This window comes from Papaver somniferum, unplaced genomic scaffold (genome assembly GCF_003573695.1).
Source record: "Papaver somniferum cultivar HN1 unplaced genomic scaffold, ASM357369v1 unplaced-scaffold_132, whole genome shotgun sequence".
Taxonomy (NCBI): domain Eukaryota; kingdom Viridiplantae; phylum Streptophyta; class Magnoliopsida; order Ranunculales; family Papaveraceae; genus Papaver; species Papaver somniferum.
Window position 1 is genome coordinate 7620566 of NW_020622381.1, and position 10379 is coordinate 7630944.

The 10379-nt window shown below is 36.1% G+C and overlaps 1 pseudogene; it reads right to left on the minus strand.

Annotated features, from left to right (window-relative positions):
• Positions 1 to 734: 734 nt before the first annotated feature.
• Positions 735 to 4009, minus strand: LOC113332800 (annotated as a pseudogene).
• Between the last annotated feature and the right edge of the window lie 6370 nt (positions 4010 to 10379).

Here is a 10379-nt window from a genome sequence, read left to right on the forward strand (position 1 = left end):
CAAGTGTAGCCATGTCAATTAATAATTGGACCAATAAACAAGTTGTCTGCTTACGCTTTTGTGGATGAAATACGGTGAGTATAATTTTTACTTTTTTATTTATTAGTGAAGATTCTTTTTCTTTTATGTACATAGTTATTTTGAAGCTGCGCATAATCTTACAACTATGTGTACACATGTATTTTCATAATGTGTACGTAGTTATACACATATTTATTTATTTATTCAAGATCATTTTGATTGATGATTTGTGTTTTATTTTTCAGGTTGTTGAGGAAGAATTCTAAGAGAAGGATTGAAGCTCTAGAAACTTTCAACACTGGGCTCACTCCCATATACAAGGATTTGCTCAAGGAGAACACCAACATTGGTCGAACTTGAAGTGTTAGTGAGTCAGGGGATAAATTGTATAAAGTCCATTCTCCCAGGTCTCGATGTGTAGATCTTCTACAGAAAACATACACGTGTCAGTGGTGGCGAGTGAATTGGTTTTCTTTGTGCACATGGTTGTGCTTCCATTTATGCTAAGGGGGATGACATTTATGGATAAGATACATTTCACCACCGAATGGTCAAACTTTGTGTCGGGGTAAAAACAGTTTACTGGGTCAAGTATAAAATAATGGAGTATCTAGTAAGAGAAAATCGTCTAAACCCTTAAACAAAAACACTGAACGGGGTTCTTTGAGTTCGAGAGACCAATCTGTAGTTATCTTACCATCAGAAAAAAAAAGTTATATACCAACAACAAAAATAATTATAAGATTTGCTGCATTATCGACTTACTTGTCAGAAATCCCTTCACGGTTTCCACCATTGTCGATTGTAATATGTATTGGATTTGTTGCTTTTTCAACATAAACCCGACTCTACGACCATGAAAAAGTAATTGCATATTATTCGGTAACTCGTACCTAATTGACAACAACAAGACAGCTCAACGTACATTTGTACCTATTTATATTTCAACAAAAGTGCATGACCAAATAATGTACTTTGCAAAACCTGCACAGGCTCCCTAGGAACGGGTATTCGTTTGAACGGGATATTCCCATTGGAGGACATAAGGTTCATATGTCCATTTCACATCACAGATGTGAGCATTGAGCAACAAGCACGGAAGTAGCGTGCATGCTAGAATAACTTCATAGGCTCATTGTATTTAGAACCTTCGGCCAATCTAATCCACTGAATTGATTTTCTTCATCTGATCCGGGAACAAACCATTTTCTGCTGCAATTATATATTAACTCATTTGTATAGAAAGGTTCATCAGAACGAACATATTAATAACGCATAAAGAGTTAGTAATTTAAAAATCGCTTGTAGGAATGAACATGGCCAGTGAAAACAATATCAACTCGAGCCTCATAAATCAAATCTTCCATTTCATTTTTCAGTCCAACAGATGCAAATCCTAATTGATGATTTATATTCGTTGTGTACCACGGTGCATGGACAATTACAATTAACCATGGTATTCTATTCCTATCGACAATATCCAAATCAGCTTGAAGCCATTTATATTCAACCGACTCAGATCCAGATCTTGTATAAGACCGTAACATGATGACATGAATCCTTGCAACATCAAAGGAGTAGTACAAGTTTGAAGCAGAACCACTTTCTTCGAAGGGCATATGCCATCTTGCGTTATATGCTGCAAATGATTTAGGATAAAATATTGCAATATACTCATTTTTATGATTCCCTTGTGTTACCATCCATAGGCGTCGACTTGCTAGTGATTCTACTGTTTGTCCAAATGATCTCATGGTGGTTGGTAATAATCTTCGTAAGCCAAGTCTCCTGGTAAAAGCATTACATTATAACTCGGTGCTTCTATGTGATTTAAGGTGTGGTTGTCCATCCCGTTTGACCAATATCACCTACATACATTTTCACCCTTAATTAGTGCTTCATTAAATGAAAGTGCAGCCATAAACCCGATACAAAGATAAGTTGTGTACACATTTACCTACAACGATGAACTTGATAGGGAATTGAGCTGGTGGGGTTTTGAAACTGAATACACAATCCGAATTCGATTCAATTGGTGGTAGTATACAGAGTCAGGTGTCAGTAGACCGATGACAACATCGTGGATTTCTCCTAAATGTTAGATACGATATTTATACAAATAAGTACTCCCTATCGCAGATAAATTGTAATTTCCTTCATAATACGATATTATACTTTTCACAAAGTTCCATGAGCATTTGTAATCCAAATTACACACATTTTATCTTGACCTACTAAACAAATATGAACCTGCAAATATTTAACATAGAAAATAAAAAATTGTATATTGGTTACATAATTTTATCAGTCACAACGCAAATTTTAGATTGTGTAATCTCGTAATAATTATATAATTCTAAAACTTGATGTCTTCCTATCGGTATATCAGTAAGCATTTACATATACATGTTGAGGAGACATTGAAGAAATATCACGGACTACCTTGCAGATGAAAATGTCATCTCCAAGAGGTGGACGAACATAGGAAAATACAATGTTAGTAGTACGAAGATAAACAACAAACACCACAATCAAACTTAATAACAGTCTTGAAATTGTCATTGACATCTTGTTTGGATGAACACAATAAAATAGAAGGTGTAAGAATCATAAGAAGAAAAATTACATATAATAGGATGAGTCCATAACACCTAGAATGAATGAACTAGGACGGAAAAAGCCATCGCTAATTATAAATCATGCAAAAGAGAACTCGTGCATGATATACGTTATCGCTAAAACTTTTTAGGGATATTTTTACTTTGGATCCCAACTTTGTAACCAGTATTGTGTTTGGGTCCCAGAAATTTCAATATTAGAGTTTGGGTCCCATGACTGTAGTTGACCGTCTTAACCGTTATCAAATAAATTTTAAATTTAATTAATATTCAATTTAGTTAATATCTTTAGTTACCGTTAGCACGTGTGTCACACGTGTGACTAAAAATCTAGCAAAACGCTTCTAACAGTCTGATTTAATCTACTGAAACACATCTAACGGACTGGTGGTGGAGTGAGCTTGGTTGTGTACTTTTAAGAAACACTTGATTGCTTAACTGGAAATGCATGGAGAGGTCTCTTTGATGTTTGCTTGGCTCTCTTTATATTTTATTCAACAGGAGCTAACAGCAGACCGCTCTACCACTGAGCTACTGAGGAATAACGGACGACAGCTCTTATGATTATCTTTCTTTTAAGTCATTATTGTAAACTAATATTGGGTTAACAAGCAGCTAGTATTAGGATTCTAAAAAATCTCGTTAATACATAGTCATTTATCAACAATAACCAATGACATTAGCACCTCCGTTCACCTATTTTTACAGTGTCAAACTGTGTCCAAAACTGAAACAAATTAGTACCTAACTTTTGCAGCAACAATAACTCAAAACTAAAACAAACTCCTACCCATTATTCTCCATCAGATCACCACTAACACCCTAACCATCACCACTAAACGTTTGAATTGGAAATAGGGGGAATCATTTTAACAAGAGTTGTTTTTTTTTATAAAAGACGAGATTATATTAATTAAGCAATATAGTACAGAAAGTCTACAATTTCATTTTTTTCCGAATTTGTTAGAAAGAATACTTTCTTTTTGCACTTGCTGATGCAAGTGTTTCGACATGTGTTGTAGTCTTCTGATCCTTGCTTCTTTTGCCACTGAGTCCGCTGCAACATTGTGATCCCTGTTTATAAATTTTACCTTAGCCTGTGGAAGTCTTCCTAGAATAGAAGTAGTTTCTTCAATAGAAATCTCTGATGTCCAAGAAGTATCTGATCCTTTTTTAATAATTCTATCCGCTAGAACTTTACAATCAGTAGCAATAACGACACTTGAGAGAATATTATCCTCTAGCCATTTTAAGGCAATTAATAGAGATTTTGCTTCTGCAGGTAAGGCCGAGGACGCCCAATCTGAGCCTGCAGACAGGTGCATAAAAGCTTCTTGTTCGACCGAGTAAAGAATGAAAGCGTAGCCCATTGATAAGTTCTCCTTATTAAAGGACGCATCAGTAAAAATTATCCAATCCTCTTTGAAAGTGTTCCAAGCGGGTTTAGATGCTTTCTTTTTCTGAATATCTTTGTAAATTTTTTCTTTTTTGTGCGGTTGGGATTGAATGAAATTTTTAATCTGTTGAATTAAAGAATAAGGATCTAGGTTGGTTTTTCTAAAAATTACCTCACATCTATATTTCCATAGGAACCAGATGATTGTTGCGATTTGATCACATAAATTGGCGAATTTAGGATCAGATATCCAAATTTCAACCCACTTAACAATAGAATCCGTGTTGATTTGCTAGTTAACCATGTTCAAATCACAGACAAACCAAATCGACATAGGAAAATGACATTTTCAAAAAAAAAATGGTCTTCAGTCTCGATATTTGGTTATCACATAAAGGACACTCCGGAGAGATTTCAGAGTTGTGAGTTGTTAGTCTGCTATTGGTCGGAAGAGCTTTTTGAACCAATTTCCAAATAAATAGTCTTATCCGAGGGATTGCCTGCAATTTCCAAGTTTTTTCCACGGAAAAATAATATCCTCCTCATTGTTACTATTTCTATTAATAAGGTAGTTGTAATATTTTTTGCCGAGAAATTCCCAGAAATATGGTGCTTCCATCTAATCCGATATTTTTTATTTCTATTCGGGGTGATTGCTAAAAAAATTTCCTTAATTTCTGGAGTAAAATACTCGTTTAGTTTCCAGTATCCCAGGAACTGTCTAACTTTAATAGCTCTTGGAAATTTTGAGGGATAGAATCGATTCTATCGCTTGGTTTATTTATTATATCTGAATTTGGTATCCAACTGTCTTCCCAGATCTTCGTATTAGCACCGTCTTTCACTTGTCAGACAAAATTTCCTTTTAATATTGAGACCTTTTTGGATGCTAGTCCAGATCCAAGATAGCTCATAGTTTCTGGTTGGTTCAAATGGGTTTGAATCATGATAGTATTTCGCTTCTAATAATTTTACCCATAATTGATCTTTTATGTCATAACTCTGCTAGCAAGCTTAGTTAGAAGGGCTATATTGAAATTGTGAGGATTCTTAATTCCTAATCCACCTTGAGATTTTGGTTTACACATGCCCTTCCACGCTTTTATATAGCCACCTTTTCCTTTAGGCTTATCTTTTTTCCACCAAAAATCTCTTTGAATTTTGTCAAGCTTATCTAGAGTTTCTTTTGGAAGGGCTAGCATCTGCATCTGGTATGTTGGGTAAGCTTGGAGAATGGATTGGAATAAAACTGTCATGCCTGCTTGCGATAAAAACTTAGCTTTCCAACCTTGAAGAGTATTATAATATCTTTGAAGAAGTGTTTCAAAATTCTCATTTCTGTTTTTATCGAAAAAGAGAGGAGTTCCGAGATACCTGTCCTTTTTCGTCATCAGGGGAACTTTTATGATTTTTGCAATTATCTTTCCATGTTTTGGGAGAATTTTTGGGCTGAAATAAATCCCGAATTTTGCAAATTTACCATTTGATCCGTGATTTCCCCAAAATTAGATAAAATATATAATAAATTTTTGCTTCCCCTAGATCCGCTTTGGCGAAAATAAAACAGTCGTCGGCGAAGAATAGGTGGGATATAGTAGGAGCTTTGTTTATTTTAATACCCGAAATCTTATTTTCTATTGTGTATTTTTCTAGGAGTCTATAGAGGACCTCCATGCAAAGAAGAAAAATATATGGAGATAAGGGGTCCCCTTGCCTCAAACCCCTAGAGGTAGAGAAATTAGGGCCCGGAGAGCCATTTAGAAAAATAGAATAGGAGGTCGTGGATATGCATTGAGATATGAGGTTTACCCAGAACTCACTAAAGCCAAAGGAATATAAAGCTTTTAAAATAAAAGGCCAATCGACTCTATCAAAAGCCTTGGAAAGATCAATCTTGAGAGCAAAAAACCGTTTTGTTTTCTTGGAAGTTTTCATCGAGTGAAGCAGTTCATGGACTATGATAATATTATCAGTAATTTGTCTCCCTGGAAGAAAGGCAGATTGATTTGGGGATATTAACCTATTTAAAATGGGTTTTAATCTATTAGATAAGATTTTTGAGATGAGTTTGTAGATAGTATTGCTTAGGCTGATAGGTCTGAAATCCGCTGGGGTCTGAGGATTGGAGATTTTTTGCATGAGAGTGATGAAGGAGTGGTTAAAATCATTTTCCATTATCCTTGTTCTAAAGAATTCTTGCGTAGAAAGTATTATATCCGGACCCAAGGCGTCCCAATTAGCTTTGAAGAAACCCGGTTGGAAACTGTCCGGACCCGGAGCACCCCAAGGATTCATGTTCGAAAGAGTTGTCCATATTTCCTCAGTATAAGGAATTTTGATTAAATCTATGTTTTTCGAGTTCGTAATACAAGGTTGTATTATTTCCGCAAGGTCTACAAAGTAGTTTTGTATTTGGGAGGTTCTGATTTGAGTGAAGTGATTGATTAATAGGGAGTTGATTTGGTCTCTATCAGAAATCCAGAGTCCTGATGGTTCTCTGAGAGAATGAATTGCATTGATTTTTTTTGCTATTTGAAGCGGAGGCATGAAAATATTCGGTATTTTAATCGTATTCTTTGAAGAATTTATCTGCAACTCTAGATTATCCTATTATGGCGAATTTCTTCTCCAGCTTGTCCGCTCACTAATGAGATTTGTAAATCGGTGGTTCTTGCCTTTCGATATCGAGTTGGTCAGGAAAACGTTATCCTATACTTCTTTCGTCGCTGGCTTCCATGACAATGAGGTCATTCTTGCATGGGCTTTGCTTTGATGATGGGTAGGCTTGTTGTGCTTTGGCACTTCTGGCTCTTCGAGATCACAGGATGACGTAATCTGGCTCTACCATCGGGAAGGAACTAACTAGCGCGTAGGCTATTCTCGAAGCGAAACTAAGGCATTGGACTACTCATATCCCTTACTCTGCTTTCTCAGGTTCTCTTTCTGACCCTGAGGCATCTGATTCGCCATCACATCTGCTTAGGAGTGACGTCAAGTGGTGCGAGGTTCTCTTCATATGTTTAGGAGATTGAAAACTTAACGAAGTTCCTTAATTCTTTGAGAGTTGATGGTAGTAGTCATTTCTAATTTCGTACCATTTTCCTAGCTCAGCTTGGAGATTTTTGAGCGTATCTATCTTGGACGAGATATTTCCTGATTTGTGGATGTTATCTATTTTGGTATTAAGGTTTTTATATTTTTATGAATATTCCCAAAAACATCTTAGTTCCACTGGGCTAGATCTGAGGACAGAGATTTCAAATTTGAAGCGAAGTTTTTGCCCGAGGAATTGGAAGAGTGAAGATTCCAAGACGCTTGAACGATAGTTGATAAAGATGGATGGGATAGCCATGACCTAAGGCATCTAAAAGGCTTATGAAGTTTTTTTGTTTCCGAATTGGAATCTAAAAGGATGGGAGTATGGTCAGAGCCAACTCTGGTTAGGTGACTTACCTTTGTGTTTGAGAATAATAGTATCCATTGATATGATATTAGAGCTCGATATATCCTTTCGCAAATGTTAGCATCTCCGCTTCTGTTATTTGACCAAGTGAATGGAGCGCCTTCATATCCCGCATCTTGTAGGCCCAGAGAGTCTATTATCTGTCTAATGTAAGATTTACTGCTTGAGCTCGTATTGTTGGCACCTTGCTTTTCTCCTGGGTCCAGTGTTATGTTTAAGTCTCCAATAATAACCCATGGTTTTTGAACTTGTTGCGCTATATTCTGAATATGAGACCATTGGGCTATTTTTTCGTCTGCTTCGATTGCACCATAGACAGATGTAATTTCTATTTCTTTATCACTGATTATTGCTTCAAAATGACAAACATTAAGGTGAGCCGAGACTAATTTTAAATCCACATTATTATGCCAAGCAATTGCTAACCCCTTAGCTATTCCCACCGACGGGATTATGAACCAATTATGGAATTTAGATTTTTCATAAGGAAGTCCATTCGATCGAATGGAGCTTTTGTTTCAGAAATAAATATAATATCTGATTTATAAAAGTTGCATAAGTGGTCTAAATGATCCCTAGTTATTGGAGTTCCAATACCTTGTACATTCCATGAGAGGAGTTTCATGTTTGTACATGCTAGGGAACAGAGAGTAAAGAGCAAAAGGAGAAGCCTAAGAGAAAGAATAGTTTTCTAAAAGCGCCTAGAGTAACAAGGATTGAGACACTAGTTAGGAAGAGAAAAGAGAATAAGGGAAAGCTTAAAAGACAGATAAAATCTTTGAATCTGATTGAAAAGAGTTCAGAAAAATTGACAACAGAACTCACACCAAAATGTAAAAAATTGTAATCCTGGGATACTGAAAAGTCTTGAGGATAATGGGAGATCAACACAGAGACACTATAAATTGCAGTCTAAATTGAAAGAAGAGAGTGAATGAAAAACTGCACCTGAATACAAAATTATTGGGGACAAGCAGAGAAAAGGAAAAAGGATAAAAAGACTAAGAGAAGCCAAAGGAATCAAGTACTAGTTATCACAGGAATACTGAGCTAGTGCAAAAATAAAGTTAACACAAGGAAGCAAGGCCAAGTCCTAGGCTAACAAAAGAAACAGTAGTATTAAGCAGCTAGAAAGCAAAGGATTTACAGTCTAGGAGCAACGCTATTTAGCTACAAAAGGGAAAAGCGAAAAATACAACTAGGCTACTAAAACACAAGAAATAAACCTAATTATACAACTGAAAGCAAAAGCAGACAAGCCAGCTAGCAAAAAAACAGACAAAATACAAGAAATAGGAGCTCACAGGCTCTGAAGGCTTTGTACATGTAATAATTTGAGGCTCAGTTCAGCTGCTATCATTGAGATTTGGATCACTTTAAAATATCTTCTCTGTTGCCATCTTGTTGATCTTCAAATGGGCTAGCAATCATGTTGGAAGAGGATTCTCCATTGTATCATTGATGAGGAAATTCATTGACTGACCTAATTGGTTCAATAACCTCCATTTCCCTAGTTTCTGATTGACTGCCAATGCTTAGAGATAAATTCAAATCAATGTTCAAGTCAATATCTTCAAGTCTTGGTTTCTTAGGGGCTGGTAGAGGGTTATCCCAATGGAAATTTTTTTGCATCTGAGCCCAGTTTTGAACATATATATGCAGACTTGTTATCTTGTTGAGATGTTGAAGCTTCACCCCTCAGACCATTAGCAAAAACAAAGGGATTTCCATGTCTATCTCTTTTCTGTATCATCTTCCACATATAAGTGTCCCTTTGGACATTATTAAGACACAAACTATGATTTGCAGATCTCGGATGCCACTTGATCTGCTGTTGTGTCTGGAAGGCTATCTTCAGAAAACTTCATGCCCTCCTGCACCATCATTGGTTGCATCTGTTCTTGCTGGTTGACTACTTCTTGTTGCATAGCTAACAAAGCTGCATAAGCTAGAGCTTGTTGAACCTCGGCTTGGTGTTCAGCCATGTGGTATTGCATGCAGTCTTGGGTCTTATGGCCAATCAGCTCACAGAAATCACATAAATTGAAGGGAAAGTTATGAAATCCAAAATAAATAGTATCAACAAAACTTATTTCATTTTCTGCCTTGACACTTAACTTAATCCTTTGATGAAATCTAATGTTGTACCTCACTGTGATAGAAACACTTCCCATGCAGGCAAGATATCTTCTTAGATTATCTCTAGAAACTTGAGCTGGTGTCAGGTTCTTTATAGTTATAAAGAATAACTCTTATGTTGGATACCAAGTTATTAGATTATCAGTAGAATTAATCCCATTTTTTTATGCTAAAGAGATCCCCAAATACTCTTCTAGTAGCTAAACTTAAAACCTTGTGCATCTCATGATCATGTTGAAACCTTATAATATAAACCCACTCACTAGCTTTCCTAACTGAAATTCCCCCTTGAATCTTCCACTGGAATAATAATGTGTTTTTCACATCCCAACAGTTTCTCTCAATTGGTTCTGTGAAAATTCCTATCAGACAGCTTGTCCATAATAGATGGGTGTTTTGGAATCTATTTGGGATAACTTCATTAAGATTAAACTGCCTCCCATTGCTCAGATTCATGGATTGTTGAAGTTGTTGAGTTAACTGTGAAACATCACCATGCCAAACTGCATACATGGTGATACACAAAAACAACAGATATGCTACCATGTATTAAAAAGGTGGGGTTGAGGTTTGAAAGAAAGGTTTTATTATTGATAAGAGCAAGCACAACACAAGGATGAATAATAACTTCATCTTTCAAGGTATTTATAGGGCTTGATAAGGGATTAAAATGAAAAAAAATCAGAGAAAGTGGGACTGAAAGGTGGGCAAGAAATCAAGAGACACTAGCGTATTTCAGAGA